This window comes from Cebus imitator, unplaced genomic scaffold (genome assembly GCF_001604975.1).
Source record: "Cebus imitator isolate Cc_AM_T3 unplaced genomic scaffold, Cebus_imitator-1.0 Scaffold73, whole genome shotgun sequence".
NCBI lineage: Eukaryota > Metazoa > Chordata > Mammalia > Primates > Cebidae > Cebus > Cebus imitator.
In genome coordinates, this window is record NW_016107388.1 from 5,373,332 (window position 1) to 5,392,701 (window position 19,370).

Sequence of the window (19,370 nt, forward strand, 5' to 3'; positions counted from 1 at the left end):
ATTGAACAACAACAAAAAAATTACCCTGGCTTCTGTGTGGTAATGGGGGTTGAGGAAAGCGTGGATGTAGACAGAGTTGTCAGCGTCCCTCTGTTGACCAGGCAGGAGATGCTGCTGCTGGTGGAGATGCAGAAGTTGCATTTGGAGAGGTTTGGAGGCAGCTAGATCTTAAAGATAGGAACTAGCTGGTAGACTGGATGGGGGCTGAGGAAAATGGGGAACCAGAAGATCTCTTTTGCTTCTGCCTATATAGGTGGGTGACTATGAGCCAGTACTATCGGAAACAGAGAAGATGGGGAGAGGAGGGGTTTGTGGGGCTTTGCAAGGCTGGCTCGTCATTCACATGGAGACTTCTTTAATACAGTGTTGAAATGCACACTGAGCATGATACTCAAAGCTCTTCACATTTATTAACTTTATTTACTTGGTGTTGTGGAGTTTTAATTTCTCTCTACTTCTTGAGGTGCTTTATTTCATGAGTAGTAAGTTCCTCCCATCACATCTCTCACGTGCCGCCGTCCATTCTAGATAAAATGGATGAAACAGGTTTTCAGCTGGATAAAACAGGTTTTCAGATTGGAGTGAACAAACCCCATTTTGACTGTAGTATTGATGAATCGTAGTCTTTCTCTTCAGTTTTGAAATTTGGAACTTAGTCCTTTATTTTTGTAGATGAAAATTAAATAACTGTTAATATTTATTGGGTATTTACTCAGAATTGTTTTAGACTGTATTTTTGTATTTGCCACCTCATTTGTTTCTCACCATGAATTTATGAAGTAGATATTTCTATTATTTGTACTCTACAGATGATGAAATTGAAATAACTTTCTCGAGGGCTAAAATAACTTTCTCAAGGGCTCCGCTTTCATAAGCAGCAAACCTAAGATATTGTTCATATTATCAGAAAATGAGTTTTGAGATTTTATTATAAAATATACATCACATAAAACTGAGCACGTTAACCATTTTTGAGTGTACAATTCAGGGGCGTTTAGTTCATTCACATTATTGTGTAACTGTCACCACCATTGCTACCAAAATTCTTTTCCTAAATGAAACTCTCTTCTTTTTAAATAATAATTCCCTATTCACTCTCCCCCCAGGCCCTGGCAGCCACTATTCTACTTTCTGTTTCTATGAGTTTGACTACTCTAGGTCCATCACGTAAGTAGAATCTTACCGCATTTGTTCTATAGTGACTGATTTACTTCACTTAGCATAACGTCTTCAAAGCATGTGTCAGAATTGTTTCTTTTTAAGGCTGAATAATATTCCATCCTATGCCCATATCACATTTTGCTTATCCATCTGTTGCAGGCCAGCCACATGGGCTCCTTTCTACCTTTTGGCAGCTGCAAATGATGCTGCCATGAGCACGAGTGGACAAATATCTCTTTAAATCCCTGCTTTGATTTCTTTGGGGTATATACCCCCAGGTGGGATTGCTAGATCATATGATAATTTTATGTTTAGTTTTTTGAAGAACCACCCTACTGCTTTTATTTATTTATTTAATATAAATGTTCTCTCTCTCTACTTTTTTGTAACCCTGTACCTTGGATATTGCTTTCAGTGTGGTGTTCAATAAATATTATTAATAATGAGCATAAACATACCTGACATGCATACAGCTTTTGGCATACATGCTGTAAGTCATTTTATATGTGACGCTATGATTCAGCTTTACTTTCTACTCTGTAACAGGCACTGTGCTCAGTGATTGGTTTGGATTATTGCCCTGAATTCTCATAGCTTTTCTATGAGGCGCTAGTACTCATTGCACCTTACATTTAAGGAAACTGAGGCACTGAGCGATTAAATAACCTGCCCAAAGTCACACAGCTAGAAAGTGAAAAGTGGCAGAGGCAGTATTCTAACCCAGGCAGTCCCTAGGCCTAATCGGTATTCCAAATGCTTCCCACAGGCCGTGCTATCTTCCAAGAAGACAAGTCACACAAGCAGACTAGCAACACTGCTACGTAAATAATAATGAAATCAACTGACTTGAGTTTATGACATGCTCTTCACTGGAATGCATCCAATATGTTGCATCTGATTGTGTTTTGTTTACTTCTTTTTTTACCTCCTGCCTCAAGCTAAACTATCAAAGGATATTTTACATATATCCTTTATATATTGTTAATTATGAACAATTGTACCATTTTAGTTGGGACGGAGCACTGTTGTTTGTTTTATTTTATTCTTGTTGCGGTAGAATGTATGTCTACCAGCAATGCCTGGTAGTTCTGGCTTAGATTTTCTTTTTTTGTCAGAAGTAATTGTATGATAAACGAATATTGTAGTATCCTGGGAAGCTATGTACACCTGAAAGAGTGATTTGCTCAGATATGCTGAAGGTGCAGTTTGTCAATTCCATTTATATTTTAGGACCCATTTTGCCCAAATTGAAAGGGATAATGGAACAAAATTCTGGATAGTTTCTTTTGATTTGTTTTGTTTTATTTTGAGATGGAGTTTCACTCTTGTTGCCCAGGCTGGAGTGCAATGGCACGATCTCGGCTCACTGCAACCTCTGCCTCCCAGGTTCAAGTGATTCTTCCGCCTTAGCCTCCCAAGTAGCTGGGATCACAGGCATGCACCACCATGGGAGGCTAATTTTTTGTATTTAGTAGAGATGGGGTTTCACCATGTTAGTCAGCCTGGTCTCGAACTCCTGGCCTTAGGTGATCCACCCTTCTCGGCCTCCCAAAGTGCTAGGATTACAGGTGTGTGCCGCCATGCCCAGCCGTAATCTGGTTAGTTCAAATCAAGGAAACGATGCTGGTTCATTGGAAGCCATACTAATTTTTCTTTTCTTCAGTAGCAAAGTTATCCCCGGGGTCTCTCACTACAGTTTGGGGGCAGTCTCCTACACTGGCATTGCGCTCTTCTGGCATCTCCCAGCTGCCCAGTCGTGCTTCTCCCTGGGATGTCTGCTTCTCCATCTACTCCTCTGACCACATCTTCCCAACCACCTTTCTTTACTTTTAGCAGAGAGTCAGGAGTTGGAGATAAGCAGACCACAGATAATGAGAAAGCAATGGACACATTTCATTCTTAAGCCCTTTGGGGAGAATTGGAATGCTCCTACAGCTTCTCCAGGGATGGAGGATGGTAGAATCAAGTCAAGAACCAACACCCAGGGCAGAAAGCAACCTGCCTTGGTTGGCCACTCCAAGAGGCTCGGAGATAGAGTCTGGTGGCCCCGGCCATTGGTAGCCGCTCCTCTGAATCGAACTGATACCTGCCACCCTCACACACTTGCCATTGTTTGTTTCACACTATAGACCTAGAGAGATGAGCTGCCTGATCACTGGCCCTATGCAGAAACTGCCATCTCCTCCCCTCTGCACAGGCAAATATTTACCGGCTCTGTGGACAGCCACGTGTATCATATCAAGGACCTGCGGCTAAGTCAATTCAGGGTCAGATGTGACGGGGCAGACAAGAGCAGAGAGTGCTAACTCGTTTTTTTGTTTGTTTTTTTTTTTAACCCCAATTTTATTCAAATAGGCATTGAAATGCTGTTAATCCCCCAAATAAGTCAGCCTTCACAATGAGCTTGGTCTCAGTTATGAGCTCGTAGCCTCTGTGAGTTTCCTCATTGTCAACATCAAGACATAGGGATGAGAAAAGAAGGAAAAAGAAGAGAAAAGGAGGAAAAAGAAGGAAAAAGGAAGAAAGGAGGTGAAGAATGCAGAGAAAGGGCTGAAAGGCCCCTGCGGTAGGGACTGGCGGGGAGCCAGATACACTTCCTTTCATCAACATTTCAGGCCTTGGGGAGGAGGTTGTGAGCCTGATCCAAACTGTGTATGGGAGTGAGAGGGGTCCATGGTGAGAACCAAAAACCTAACAAATCAAGTTATCACATTACTTTTGGAAGCATAAACATATCTTTCAATAAGGGTCTAGGACCCAGATAAAACCCAGAGATGGAGAAGATGTGAAATCAATCATTGAGAATGAATGAAACACTTATTGATCCACGCACTACAGCCGTCTTTGATTTTTAATCCTCATGGTAATCACGGTAGGATGGTATTTTGATCCCCCTTTGATAAGAGAGGATATCTAAGTCAGAAAGGGTCAGTGGCTCGCCCAAGTCCACACAGTCAATGAATGACAGAGCCATGCATCCATTTGCCCTGCCACCAAATCCTACCCCTGTTTCCCTACAGAATCTGGACTGCACTGAAACCCAGAAAAAAACAGACCCTGTTGGCTCGGAAAACGTCTGACAGCAAACAGCACCAGGCGAGTGAGCCAGGGTGGGCGCGGTGGCAGGGAAGCAGTCCCGGCTGGCAGCTGGGAGGGAGAAGAGCCAGGCCTGAGATCCAAGGAGGAGGAAGGCCCGCCTGGCCCGCTCCCCTCCCACTCCACGTGCCAGCCTGGCCGGGGAGCACATGGGGGCACAGGTTTCCTCGGATCCCACGTCCATTGTTCTGCCTTTATGACACAACCTCACCGTCTATCATAGACGGAAATGAAATTGGTCTGGAATGGTTTCCTCTTCCCACAGTTTTCTTGATTGTGTATTGATAGAAGACTTTTAAATATAATATCCTTACAGATAGGAAAATTAAGCTAATCTATCCATTTAATGTCCAGAACTGTTTTTTGTTTGTTTGTTTGTTTGTTTTTAGCATGAGAGACGATGTGTTGGCTTTTTTCAGTCCTCTAAGACTTCCTTATCATGCCATAGTTTTTTAAAAAGGGACTTAATTTCCCTGGGTCACCAGAGAGCATCAGTGGGAGTCCAATGGTGTCAGCATTCTTCATGTTGATGGAGCTCAACTTCCCTTCCACGGTGTTGCAGGCCTGGGCTCACAGATTCCAGCTCACTGTTCTCACAAAGCTGGGAGAGGAGCAAAGAAGCCCTGCCTTGCCCGGGGTGTGTGCTATTCTCTTCCTAGAGCTGCTGTTTGCCTTGATCATCTATAACTACGATCTTTTTCCTGCTGCCACTGGCATCTCCTAGAAGATACATCTGATTTTTGTTGTGGTTTGCTTTCTTTTTTTTTTTTGAGATGGAGTCTTGCTCTGTTGCTTAGGCTGAAGTGCAGTGGCATGATCTTGGCTCACTGCAACCTCTGCTTTCTGGGTTCAAGTGATTTTCCTGCCTTAGCCTCCCAAGTAGCTGGGATCACAGGCGTGTGCCAGTATGCCCAGATAATTTGTGTGTGTGTGTGTATTTTTAGTAGAGACACGGCTTCACCATGTTGACCAGGCTGGTCTTGAACTCCTGACCTCAGATGATCTGCCTGTCTTGGCCTTCCAGAGTGCTGGGATTACAGGTGTGAGCTACCGTGCCTGTTCATGGTTTGCTTTTTTGATTCTGACTTGAAAATCACATACTATCTCTCTCTCTCTCTCTCCTCTCTCTCTTTCTCTCTCTTTTTTTTTTTTTTTTTCAAATTTAGCTGGAGCTGCATGGGTTTCTCAGGCCCTGGACAGAGTGGTTGATTTTTATTTTGTTTCTGTCACTGTATTTCTCTGTCAGTATAATTTCTGTGACTTTAGCAATGTCAACGAGAAGTACATTCCTTGTAAAACTTGATCTCTAAGGTTTTCTTCTCCCTGGTCCTTTCTGCTCATATCTAAAGCATGTTGAAATGTTTCTCTGAAGCTCATGCCAACTGCTGATGCCCCTTAACACTGTGAATATTATTATCCAGGTGATTATTATTTTCTCTGTTTATTGAGGAATTTTTAGAAATACTTTCTTATGGTAACATGCATTATCTAATTCCATCTCCAGTCACCCATGAGGGAGAGTCTCTCACCATCCTCTGTTTTGTAGAAGAGGATGTGTTTGAGGATTTGCACAGATGTCACACAGCTCCTGGCTGTCAGAGCCGGGAGGGGAGCGCATTTCCACCTTGAGAAGCTCACCACCTCTTCTTGGTTTGCTTCCATCTTTAAACATAATTCTTTTCTATGTGTAAAAATTAAATCAAGGCGTCAAATTACCTGAAATATTCATCTTTTCTACTAAGAAATTCAGGAAAACGCTCTGTCTAAAATACTTCCTTTTTAAATTTATTTTGTTTTCATAATAAATTTTCCAATATAAGAATAGGAAATTCCCCGTGTTAGTGGGTGGCGGACTCTGGACCCTGGGACCTATATCCCAGCTTAAAGGGTCATTCCTTCTCTCCCTGAAGCACCTTTGCACGGGGAGAAACCGGAACCTGGTGTTACATTGGAAACATTTGGATGGGAACAGACTTTCTGCACTGTTTATCATCTGCTGAGGGTTTTAAGGGGAAAGTGTCAACATAAATTTGGAATTTCCTGACTTCTGCGGATTTGAGTTACAATCTTGACATGACTAGAAAGGAAATCTTTAAAAAAAATGTTTTAGAGTGTTTTATTGTGGAAATGTCCTCAAACATTTTCATCCCATTTTCCCAGAGAAATCTGACAGCTCAAGGGGGGTGGGGACGGACAAGGAGGGGATGGAGAAGAACAAAACCCAGCAGCCACATCCTTGAACTCTTTTGTGTGTTTAGAACAATGTCCAGTTAAAATCAAACAATATTGCTGCTAAATACGTCTAAAATAGTCCTTGGTAAGTAGTCTCGCTCTTGCCGGGTGGAAGGGCTCCGTGAGAGGGCAGCTTGGAGAGTGATGAGAAGCTGCAGCCTCTCCGAAGAGCCGGGCCCGGCGCTGACCGCAGAGGCAGCAGGGCACAGCGAGATACTGTATCTTTCCAATAACGCTGTCATCAGCTCAAATCTCAATCTGAGCGCAGCCTGCATTCAGCCGTGGCACCCAAGTGGAAAACAAAAGCCGGGCTAGGGCTGGGGGTGGGGAAAGCTCATAAAGGAGAAGTCATGAAGTCTGGCTTTCTGGCCAGATTTCCTCTGGAAGGTGAGGTGTGGCCGGCACTGTGTGTGTGGACCGCCTGGGAGGGGACACACACCCTGCCTTCAGACGGCAGGACCTCAGCCTGGCGCGCAGCCAAGGAGCCAGACGCCAGGCCCCGGGCTCTCAGCAGTGGGAGCGGTCGCTGGGCTGCGTATACAATGGTATTATCTCAAGCCAGCCACGGCTGCAGAAACGCGCAATGCTTCCTGTCCTTGCCTTGCAGCACAAACTGTCCGATTTCCAACTGCTCTCGGACACACTCACCCGCACTCGGTCGCCAAGCTTGCTGTGTCAATGTCTAAAGCCATTTCTTCCTTGGGAACTGCAGACGCTGCAATGCCGTAATCCATTGTATTTTTACCCCTCTGGAAGGACCTGCACCGATCATGAGTCCCATGGGGAAAGGGATTAACTCCCCTAACAGTTTATGTAATGTACGCAAACGCCTGATGCTTAAGGGTGAGGGGGGAGCAGAAAGGTCTTTAAAATTTATTAACATAATATTCAATTTATTCACGTTGGTTCAACATCTTATTCTCTTTCCGATTTTGAATCCCTGGGAAAGCAAGGAGATGCTATGGAAGAGGAAAATCTGGATGAACGCGATAGAGAAAGCTTGCTTTTAATTTCTAGTGATTGAAGCATGTGTCCACACAAAAACTTGTACAGAAATATTAATAGTAGCATTACTCATAATAGCCAAAATATATTTTAATATATATTTTGACTGAGTTTTGTTTAAACTGTTTAGATATATTTTAATATATGTATATTTTAAAATGTGTTTTGACTGAATTTTGTTTAAACTGTTAAAGTACTCTCAAACACAGCCATCGGATTGAATTATTTCAAAAATTTAAAAGCCTGTTAAACCCTGGTACTACCAATGTCTTAAAAAGGGCAAGAGAGATAAAGGAGAAGGTTCTTTTTTTTTTTTTTTTTTTTTTTGTTTGATGTTCTTGGCTTTGGAATATTTCAGTTAGGTTATTAAGCATCTGATCGAACCTTTCAAATTACATGCCTGTGTCAGAAAGTTGAACACTTTCAGCAACCTGCTCCCAGAAGTCAGAGGCTGAATCCAACAGTTACCAGAAATGCTCTTAAACTTTCTGCTTCCAGGTCAGGAAGTTTTTGGCAGGCCACAGTTCCGAGGGACGTGGACTTTGCTACAGTATGGGCTCCTTTAGGAGGCTCAGAACAGGCTGGCCTCAGGCGGGCAGCCAGGGCTCACAGGGCCAAAATCCTCGGCTTTGTACTTCGTGGGAATTCTTGCGATTACGGTACAAACCCAGTTTTCAGTAAAATTGGATGACAGCTGCTCCAAATAAGGTGGCCCTTGGTGTATCCTGAATGTGCCTAAGTAGATACACTCTCTCCTAACGAAGCCTGAAGATTCCTTTGGCTACTTGTTCCTGTGAAAAACGGGCCGGCTTTTCTGGACTGGATTCAGTAGTGTGCTGGAAAATGTTTAACCACCAGCTCTCCGCAACTAGCCGTCCTGATGGGTGCATTTGCTACGGCCCTTAAGAGATTGGGGCCTTGAAATGTAGAATTTTGTAAAACTGGAAAGTATTTTAAACATACAGAGAAATATAGAGGATCATAGACTAAATGTTCATGTACCCACAAACTCTTATGTAATCTGAACGCTTTGTGGTATTTACTTTTCTTTTCTTTTTTTTTTTTTTTTTTTTTTTTGAGATGGACGCTTGCTCTGTCGCCCAGGCTGGAGTGCAATGGCGTGATTTCAGCTCACTGCAACCTCCGCCTCCTGGGTTCAAGCAGTTCTCCTGCCTCAGCCTCCTGGGTAGTTGGTATTACAGGCATGAGTCACCATGCCTGGCTGTATTTACTTTTCTTTTAAAGAAATGGTTGAAGCCTGCTGGGTCTTCTCTGGACTCCTCCCTCCCTGCACAGAGGCGATCGCCTTCAGAACTTTGTCCTTCCTCGGCCTGCAGGACCAATGTTCTTCAAGATCTCAGAGCTGTGTAAAGGCCAGAGTGTCAGCACACAATTTTCAGTTTTCAAATACCACCCTTGCCTGCATTTTCCACACATGTGTTTATACATGCAATAGGTAATATTGTTTTGCATGTTTTAAAATGTGAATAATAATCATAATGTACATACCTTTTTTGATAAATTTAATGAGATATCATTTACACACCATACAATTCATCTATTCAAAGTGTACAATTCAATGGTTTCTAGTATATTTGGAAAGTTGCACAACCATCACTACAATCAGTTTTAGAACATTTTCATCACCACCATTCATGCCAAGCCAAAAATACCTGCGGGTGCCAATGAACAGCCCTCTCCTCTTCCCCTGAAACTGCCCCACTCCCAGACCTAGACAACCGTCTTTAGAGGGTTTCCTAGTCCGGTAATTTCACAGAAAGTGAATCATATATGTGACTTCTTGCATCTGGTTTCTTTCACTTAGCACACAGTATTTACCATTCATGTGTGTTATAGCATGTATTTATATTTCTTCATTTTTATTGCACAATAATATTCCATAGTATGAAGGTATCACATTTTATTTATTTATTCATCCATTGATGGCTATTTGGGTTGTTTCTACTTTTTAGCTTTTTGAATAATGCTACTAGTAATATTTCTGTACAAGTTTTTGTGTGGACACATGCTTCAATTCTTTGGGGTGTATACCTAGGAGAGGAAGTGCTGGGTCATATGGGAACTCTATGTTTAACCTTTTGAGGAGCTGCTAGACTGTTTTCCAAGCAGCTGCATCATTTCATATTCCCACTAGCAGTGTTTGAGGATTCTGGCTTGTCCATATCCTCAGCAACATCTCTTATTGTCTCTTTTTGACTCCAGCCATCCTAGTGGGTGTGAAGGGGTATCTCTCAATGACTTTGATTTGCATTTCCATGATGACTAATGATACTGGGCATGTCTTCGTGTTCTTGTTGGCTAGCTGTATACCTTTTTATGGAGAAATGTCTGTTCAGATCCTTTGTCCATTTTTAAAATAAAATTACTTATCTTCTTATTTATTTTGAGATGGAGTTTTGCTCTTGTTGCCCAGGCTGGAGTGCAATGGCACAATCTTGGCTCACCACAACCTCTGCCTCCCAGGTTCAAGCGATTCTCTTGCCTCAGCCACCCAAGGAGCTGGGATTACAGGCATATGCCACCATGCCTGGCTAATTTTTGTATTTTTAGTAGAGACAGGGTTTCTCCATGTTGGTCAGGCTGGTCTCGAACTCCCAACCTCAAGTGATTCCCCTGCCTCAGCCTCCCAAAGTGCTGGGATTACAGGTGTGAGTCACCACACCCTGCCTATTATCTTTTTATTTTTGAAGTGCAAGAACACTTAATATATTCTGGATATATGTCACTTATCAGATATATGATTTGCAAATATTTTCTCCCATTCTATGGGCTTTTTTTCACTTTTTGGATGATGCTCTTTGCTCATATAAGCTTCTAAGACTATTCTTAATACATTTTTAGCATTATCTGAGTAGAAACACGGAACATGAATATATCAATCTGAACCATTTTCAGCTTCTGCATAGTACTTAATACTATGACTATTGATAACTAAATAATTGACTCATTATTCTGTCAGTGGAAACTTGGGCTGGTGCCAGTAATTGGCTGTGACAAACAATGCCACCATGAACATTCTCATTCATATCTTTTGGGGCACATTTCCAAGTGCCTGTTGGGCAAATACAAGGCATACCTTAGAGACAGTTCGGGTTTGGTTCGAGACCACTGCAATAAAGCCAATAGCACAATAAAGAGAGTCACATAAATTTTTGGATTACCCTGTGCATATAAAAGTCATATTTACACTATGCTTTAGTTTATTAAGTGTGTAATAACACTAGGTCTTAAAAAAAAACAACAATGTATAGACCTTAGCTTTAAAATACCTTCTTTCTTTCTTTCTTTCTTTCTCTTTCTTTCTTTCTTTCCTTCTTTCTTTCTTTCTTTCTTTCTTTCTTTCTTTCTTTCTTTCTTTCTTTCTTTCTTTCTTCTTTCTTTCTTTCTCTCTCTCTCTTTCTTCTTTCTTTCTTTCTTTTTTTGAGACAGGGTCTCACTCTGTCGCCTAGGCTTGGGTCATTGCAACCTCTGTCTCTCAGGTTCAAGTGATTCTTCTGCCTCAGCCTCCTGAGTAGCTGAGATTACAGGCGTGTACCACCATGCCTGGCTAGTTTTGGTTTGTAGTAGAGATCGGGTTTTGCCATGTTGGCCAAGCTGGTCTCAAACTCCTGGCCTCAAGTGATCCACCTGCCTCGGGCTTCCAAAGTGCTGGGATTATAGGCATGTGCCACCAGGCTGTCCTAAAATACTTTATTTCTAAAAAATGTTAACAGTCATCTGAGCCTTCAACAAGTCCTAATCTTTTTGCTGGTGGAGGATCTTGCCTTCATATTGATGGCTGCTGAGTGATCAGGATGGTGGTTCTGAAGGTTGAGGTGGCTGTGGCAATTTATTAAAATAAGACAATAATGAAATTTGCTGCATGGATTGATTCTTCCCTTCATGAGAGATTTATCTGAAACATGCAATACTGTTTCATAACATTTTACGAATAGTAGAGCTTCTTTGAAAATTGGAGTCAGTCCTCCAAACCCTGTCACACTTTATCAACTAGGTTCGTGTACTATTCTAAATACTTTGTCCTCATTTTAATAATGTTCACAGCATCTTCATCAGGAGCAGATTCCATCTCAAGAAACCACTTTCTTTGTTCATTCATAAGAAGCAACTCCTCATCCATTAAAATTTTATCATGAGCTTGCAGCAATTCAGTCACGTCTTCAGGATTCACTTTAAATTTCAGCTCTCTTTCAGCTTCTACCAACAGCAGTTCTTTCCTCCTCTGAAGTCTTGAAACCCTCAAAGTCATCCATGAGGGTTGTAGTAAAATTCTTCCAAGCTCCTGTTAATGTTGATAGTTTGACTTTCTCCCATGAATCATAAATGTTCTAATGGCATCTAGAATGCTGAATCCTTCCCAGAAGGTTTTTGCTTTACTTTGCCCAGATACATCAGAGGAATCTCTACCTATGGTAGCTATAGACTTAGGAAATGTCTTTCTTAAATACTAAGACTTGAAAGTTGAAATTACTCCTTCATCCATGGGCTACAAGATGGATATTGGGTTGGCAGGCAGGAAAACATCATTAGTGTCCTTGTATGTCTCCGGCAGAGCTCTTGGGTGACCAGGTGCATTGTCAATAGTAATATTTCAAAGGAAATCTTTTCTTCTGAGCAGTAGGTCTCAGCAGTAGGCTTAAAATATTCAGTAAGCCATGCTATAAACAGATGTCTATCATCCAGGCTTTGTTGTTCCACCTACAAAGCACAGGCAGAGTAGATTTAGCAAAATTCTGAAAGACCCCAGAATTTTGGGAATGTAAAATGAGCATTGGCTTCAACTTGAAGTCACCAGCTACCTTAACCCCTGTTGAGAGCCAGCCTGTACTTGGAAGGCAGGAATTGATGTCTTCTGTCTAGCTATGAAAGTCCTAGACAGCATCTTCTTCCAATCAAAGGCTGTTTTGTCTACGCCGAGAATCTGTTCTTTGGTGTGGCTACCTTCATCAATGATCTTTCCCAGATCTTCTGGATAACTTGCCGTAGCTTCTCCATCAGCACTTGCTGCTTTACTTTGCACTTTTATGTTACAGAGATGGCTTCTTTTCTTGCATTTCATGAAGCAAACTCTGCTAGCTTCCAACTTTTCTTCTGCAGCTTCCTCATCTCTTAGCATTCAAGGAATTAAAGAGACCTAGGGCTTTGCTCTTGAGATGAGGCTTTGGCTTTAGGGAATGTTGTAGCTGGTTTGCTCTTCTATCCAGGCCACTAAATTTTTTCCTATTAGCAATAAGTCTGTTTCACTGTCTTATCATTCATGTGTTCACTGGAGTTGCACTTTTGTGTGTGTGTGTGTGTGTGTGTGTGTGTGTGTGTGTGACGGAGTCTCACTCTGTCACTCAGGCTGGAGTGCAGTGGCACGATCGGAGCAGCACTTTTAATTTCCTTCAAGAACACTTCCTTTGCATTTGCCACTTGGCTAACTGCACAATTCAAGAAGACTGGCTTTTGGCTTATCTTGGCTTTTGACATGCCTTTCTCACTAAGATCATAATTCCTAGCTTTTGATTGCAGTGAGAGACATACAACTCTTCCTCTTGCTTGAACCTGTGGAAGTCATTGTAGGGTTATTAATGGGCCTAATTTTCATATCACTGTGTCTCAGGGAAAGAGGAGGCCCAAGGAAAGGGAAAGAGACAGGGGAATAGATGGTCTATGGAGCAGTCAGAACACACAAGTACATTTAATTGCCGTCTTATGTGGATGTGGCTTGTGGTGCCTCAAAACAGTGATAACAGTAAGGGCAAAGACTGCTGATCACAGATCACCATAACAGATACAATAATAACGAAAAAAGTTTGAAATCTCGTGTGAATTACCAAAATGTGGCACACAGGCACAGAGGGAGCACATGCTGTTGGACAAATGGTGCCAAAATGCTTGCTTGATGCAGGGCTGGCACAAGCATACGATTTGTTTAAAACGCAGTATCTGTCAAGTGCAATAAAGCAAAGCATGGTAAAATGAGGTGTGCCTGTACCTAGGGGCGGAATACCTGGACTTAGAGAACATCAGTCTTCAGGCTTATTTGATATAGTTACATTCTTTTCTTTCTCTCTTTTCAGTACCAGCAGCGCATTCGAGATCTCATCAGTCTTCCACAGATGCAGGCAGTGATATTAATTTAGGCTCTGAAAATAAACAAAATGTTGGAGTATCTGGATATTCCCCTCCAGTAAGTTTTCAAAGGCCAAGAAAGTTCAAGAGTTTAATTAAAAATAGTTGGCCCTCTCGGCTATCAAATGAAGCATTCTCCTTCAGAGGGAAAGGTAAAGTCAGGAAATCTTGCTAATACTTGGTATTGTTTGACGTTTAAATTGTAGCTGATTATGGGCACAAATAGGTTCTGATTGCAGTTTTTAGGATGAGGGCTGACTGATTGTCAAGGCTGCGGAGAACAGGTAAGCTGCTGGGCTTGTTTTGTTATCTGTAAAGCAGAGTCATGAAATTGTGGCCATAGTATGCTGTTGTGTATCCAGAGCTCTGGAGAGCTGCATAGAAAGAGAATAATATGAAGATTTTACGAGATACTTGTATGGTTTCTCTGTACAGCGTTAGTGGTTAGTTGGCTATATCATTGATGATTTGGACTATATTTTAAATGGAACATATTTTAAATCTGTAATGTAAACTTTTTCCAATTGAATAGTATAAAGTTCTAGAAATTCATTAGTATAGACTTTTGCAAATTCTTTAGCCCCTGGAAGTTCTGCAAAAGCAGGATCATTCGCATTTCCATTCATTCATTTAGTCTTGCTGTTAATAATGCCAATTCCTGGGCCAGGAGCGGTGGCTCACGCCTGTAATCCCAGCACTTTGGGAGGTCGAGGCGGATGGATCACGAGGTCAAGAGATAGAGACCATCCTGGTCAACATGGTGAAACCTCGTCTCTACTAAAAATACAAAAAATTAGCTGGGCATGGTGGTGCATGCCTGTAATCCCAGCTACTCAGGAGGCTGAGGCAGGAGAATTGCCTGAACCCAGGAGGCGGAGGTTGCGGTGAGCCGAGATTGCGCCATTGCACTCCAGCCTGGGTAACAAGAGCGAAACTCCATCCCCCCAAAAAAAGATAATAATAATAATGCCAATTCCTTCAGCATTTTCTCATATAGTTCCACTCAACTCTTTAATCTTGTAAAAGTTAATTTTTTTTTGGTACTGCATACATAATGCATACACAGCTTTGCATAGCTTTAAAAATTAACTCCTCTTTCAAGGTGAAGATTAAATAACTGAGACCACTGTGGTGTTTCTTGTTTGATATTTTTAGCAGAGTGGAATTTTACCAAATAGCCTGTTTCTAGATATCTCATCAAAGTTATAGTTAAATCAACATACTAATATTTAGGTAAGAAAGAAACTTTTCATAGTAAATGAAGGCTTTTTTCTCAGACTAGAGTCTGATTCAGAAGAAGACTAAGAAGTAGCTTCAATTCGAATTGTGAAGAGACCATGTTGTGAATTGCGAAATATGATTAGACTGTGTTTTTCAGCTGAGTTTCTCACATGGGTGTTGATCTGTTGCTTTTAATATGTGTAGGTAGATCCTGCAGAGTGAAACAAGCAAAAAAAAATCTACTAATGAATTAGGAGCTTTCTTTTTTCTTTTCTTTTTCTTTTTTTTTTTTGTTTTGAGACAGAGTCTTGCTCTGTCGCCTGGACTGGAGTGTGGTGGCGTGATCTTGGTTCACTGCAACCTCTGCCTCCGGAGTTCAAAGGATTCTCCTGCCTGATCCTCCCAAGTAGCTGGGATAACAGGCACCTGCCACCACACCCGGCTAATTTTTGTATTTTTTAGTACAGGCAGGGTTTCACCATGTTGTCCAGGCTGGTCTCGAACTCCTAACCTCAAGTGGTCCACCTGCCTCAGCCTCGCAAAGTGCGGGGATTACAGATGTGAGCCCCCACGCCCAGCTAAAGTGAGGAGCTTTCTATGCCAAGAGCTTTATAAATGTTGTGTCTCTTAATTTACACTTTGTGTTTTTTCTATATGTATTTTAATGAGCTGTTTCTCTTGCAGAATGTTTGTGTGTCACTGTGCTCATTATACATTCATTATATCATTTTCTGCCAACCAGGGTGTCACCAGACATGACTTCGCTCATCCTGGCTTTAGCTATTTTCCAGAATCTTCCACAGATGTAGATGATGATATTAATTTAGACTCTGAAAATAAACAAAATGTGAGAGTATTTGGATATTTCCCTCCAGTAAGTTTTCAAAAGCCAAGAAAGTTCAAGAGTTTAATTAAAAATAGTTGGCCCTCTTGGCTATCAAATGAAGCATTCTCCTTCAGAGGGAAAGGTAAAGTCAGGAAATCCTGAGATGTTCTAAGTCCTACTTTACTAAAGTGATAAAATATAAAAGGTCAACCTCAACGTTATTTTTATTGAAAACTGGGCAGACTCCAGTTTGCACCAGATTTTCTTGGCCCGACGCTTTCTCAACTCTCTGGGCAAAGCTTGGGGCTGTCTTTGCAGCTGGTAGGACCTCGCCTGTGGAAGTGCCTCAAACGAAGGGCTGTCGGGTGCGGAGAGGAGAGGTTCTGACCCTGTTCCCAAACTCGTGATCATCCAGTGGTAGCACAGGTCTTGTATCAACACGATTGCGGCTGTGATGTTGGCCAGACGTGGAAACAGCATTGTGCATGGGAGCAGATCTGAGTTGACTAAGAAGGAAAATGTCCCACTTCACAGGCACTGCAGGTGTCTGACTTCTGCTGGTGGCATCTGCCTCTCATGTGGTTATCAAATTAAGGAGAAAACTGGGTTAGGTCTGCTCGGCAGTTTAGCTTTGCCACATATTAGCTGCATGTCATTTATGGGTCAGTACCCTCATCTGTAACTGGGGATACTAACAGAACAGTCCCACAGAGCTACTGGGAGGATTAAATGAGATCAAACCTGTAAAGTGCAGGAATGGTGCCTGGAAAAGAGAAGATGCTCAGTAAATGTCAGATAGATGATTGCTATATTATTAGTAATGCATCCAACAAAGTCAGGGAAAAATAAATTAATCCTTAATGTAGCAAAAGAGTTGTGTGAATAAATCTTCAGCATTTTTAGAGATCAATCATGAGCATTCAGTTAGATGCAGAATCATTGTAGGTCTTCTCAGTGCACGGTCAAATTGAACTTAAAAATAAAGGAGAAGTGGGCCGGGTGTGGTGGCTCACACCTGTAATCCCTGCACTTTGGGAGGCCAAGACAGGCAGATCACGAGGTCAAGAGATCGAGACCATCCTGGCCAACATCGTGAAGCCCTCTCTCTACTTAAAAAATAGAAAAATTAGGCAGGCATGGTGGCACATGTCTTTAATCCCAGTTACTCAAGAGGCTGAGGCAGGAGAATCGCTTGAACCCAGGAGGTGGAGGTTGCAGTGAGCCGAGATCATGCCACGGCACTCCAGCCGGGTGACAGAGCAAGACTCCGTTTCAAAAAATAAGAAAGAAAAAGAAAGAAAGAAAGAAAAAGAAAGAAGGAAGGAAGGAAGGAAGGAAGGAAGGAAGGAAGGAAGGAAGGAAGGAAAGAAAAAGAAAAGAAAGAAAGAAAGAAAGAAAGAAAGAAAGAAAGAAAGAAAGAAAGAAAGAAAGAAAGAAAGAAAGGAAGGAAGGAAGGAAGGAAGGAAGGAAGGAAGGAAGGAAGGAAGGAAGGAAGGAAAAGAAAGAAAGGAAGAAAGAAAAAGAAAGAAAGGAAGGAAGAAAGAAAGAAAGGAAGGAAGAGAAAGAAAGAGAAAGAAAGGAAGGAAGGAAGGAAGGAAGGAAGGAAGGAAGGAAGGAAGAGAAAGAAGAAAGAGAGAGAAAGAGAGAAAGAAAAGAAAGGAGTGGCCCAGGTGCAGTGGTTCACACCTGTAATCCCAGCACTTTGGGAGGCCAAGGCAGGCGGATCCCTTGAGTCCTGGAGTTTGAGACCAGCCTGGCCAACATGGCAAAACCCTGTCTCCACTAAAAATACAAAAAAATTAGCTGGGCATGGTGGTGGGCGCCTGTAATCCCAGCTACTCAGAAGGCTGAGGCAGGAGAATCCCTTGAATCGGGAAGGGGAGGTTGCAGTGAGGTGAGATCACACCACTGCCCTCCAGCCTGGGCAAAAGAGTGACAGTCCGTCCAGGTCTAACCCCAGGGTTTTCTCATGAAAAGCAGAGCGGAGGAAGCCCTGTGAGACCTGAGTCTCATCCCTGGAGAGAATGCTTGTCAACCCAGACCATTTGGGAGGCAGGAAAAGTAAAAGAAACACACAAATAGCCACAGACAATTTCAGGAAAGAATAGTAAGGGAGAGTTGCTGAGCTTGTGAAATGGTGTGTTTGACTTTGGAGCTGAGATGAAAAAGCAGGAACGACCCTCCAGTCCTTCATGGGAGAGACACCATAATCCAAATGTTTCCGGAGTGTGGTGTTTAAAACCAGGATTTGGTTAGGTTTTTTTTAATTTTTAATGTAGAAAATCAGACAAGTCACAAATACGCAGGTTAAATTTTTTAACTGTGATAAATTATACGTAACACAAAATTTCTTATTTTAACCCTTTTTGGAGCACAGTTCAGTGTTATTAAGTACATTCACAATGCTACGCAACCACCACCATCTCAGAATGTCTTCATCTTCCCAGGCTGAAGCTTCGTTTCCATTAAACATAAATCCCCCACTCCCAGGCCCTGGCAACCCCCATTGTACCTCTGTCTCTATGGATTTGACTACTCTGGGTACCTCATGTAATAGAATCACATGGATTTGGTCCTTTTGTGACAGACTCATTTCACTTAGCATAATGCCCTCAAGGTCCAACTTGGTGAAGTTTATAAAGTGGAACCACCTGTGTAGTCAGCGTCCTGATGGAGAAACATGGCATTGCCAGCCACACAGATGTCCCTGTGCCCACCTCTGATCAGTATCCTCTACCCTCACAGGACCCCGAGGGTAACCTGTCCTTTGTCAATGAAGAGAAGGAGGCAGAAGGGGAAAGACTGAGGTTTCTGCCTCTCACCTCCCCAGCAGGGAAGCTGCACATTTTATCTGTTTCACATGCTAGGCTTTAGTCTCTCTGCCAAAGCAAATTTGGAAGTTTGGCTTGGGCAATGTTTATTTCACTCCCAGATTGTGTAGATAAATGCCTTGTTTTATTTAGTCTGCCTTTGTTCAACTAACTGCCATTTTTGTGACTCTGTTTAGGCAGCCTCTTCTGGGGGAAGGCTTCAACCCTGTGCATCCTACAATCTGGAGACATTGTTGATCTATGGTGACTTATCACCAGATAAATGCCCGCCGAAGGACAGTCCCCTTGGCATCTGTGCAACCTCAAAGCCCAGTGCAGCGTCCAACACTCAATGGTTTCTACAAATGCAGGTTTAACTGGGCAGAGCTGAACTAGGGCTCCCAGGGAACTGATTGATGTAAGTCTGTCTTAAAAGCCAAGCTCTCTAATCCTGCAGCTGTTTGCCCTTGAAGACATCATTTAGCTTCTCTGTCTGGGACTCTGGTGATATGAGGAAAAGGTTTCTATGAACAAAAGCCTAGGTCACTCTAAGTCAAACAGCAATGTCACATCGTCATTTAGTGTGCACGCTCCCTTCTCTTATTTACCTGAAGAGAGATCATTTAAAAAATCTCTCGTTAATCAAACCACATTTCCTGATCTAGATAAAAAGATTTCAGAGTTTAATTAGACAAAAAGTAGGTCATATTGCATGAAGATTTACAAAGAAGCCAAGTTTTTTTTTTTCTTTTTAAAGTACGACTGGGTAATAATAGACACGAGCATATTTTTCTTATTCCTAATACATGTTTTATTTGGATGCTGTGCTCTGAGATTTGAGGATTTAGGACACACTCTTTTTTCTTTTTTTTTTTTTTTTT

General features: G+C 42.1%; 1 pseudogene across 1 annotated transcript in view; it reads left to right on the plus strand.

The window, feature by feature from the left end:
• Positions 1–42: 42 nt before the first annotated feature.
• LOC119471778 overlaps positions 43–19,370 on the plus strand; it is a 26,334-nt pseudogene continuing 7,006 nt past the window's right edge. Inside the window, exons 1-4 of the transcript XR_005200862.1 lie at positions 43–149; positions 4,182–4,261; positions 7,097–7,214; positions 7,993–8,153. The product of XR_005200862.1 is annotated as a 40S ribosomal protein S3a-like (transcript). The remainder of the gene's footprint in view (positions 150–4,181; positions 4,262–7,096; positions 7,215–7,992; positions 8,154–19,370) is intronic.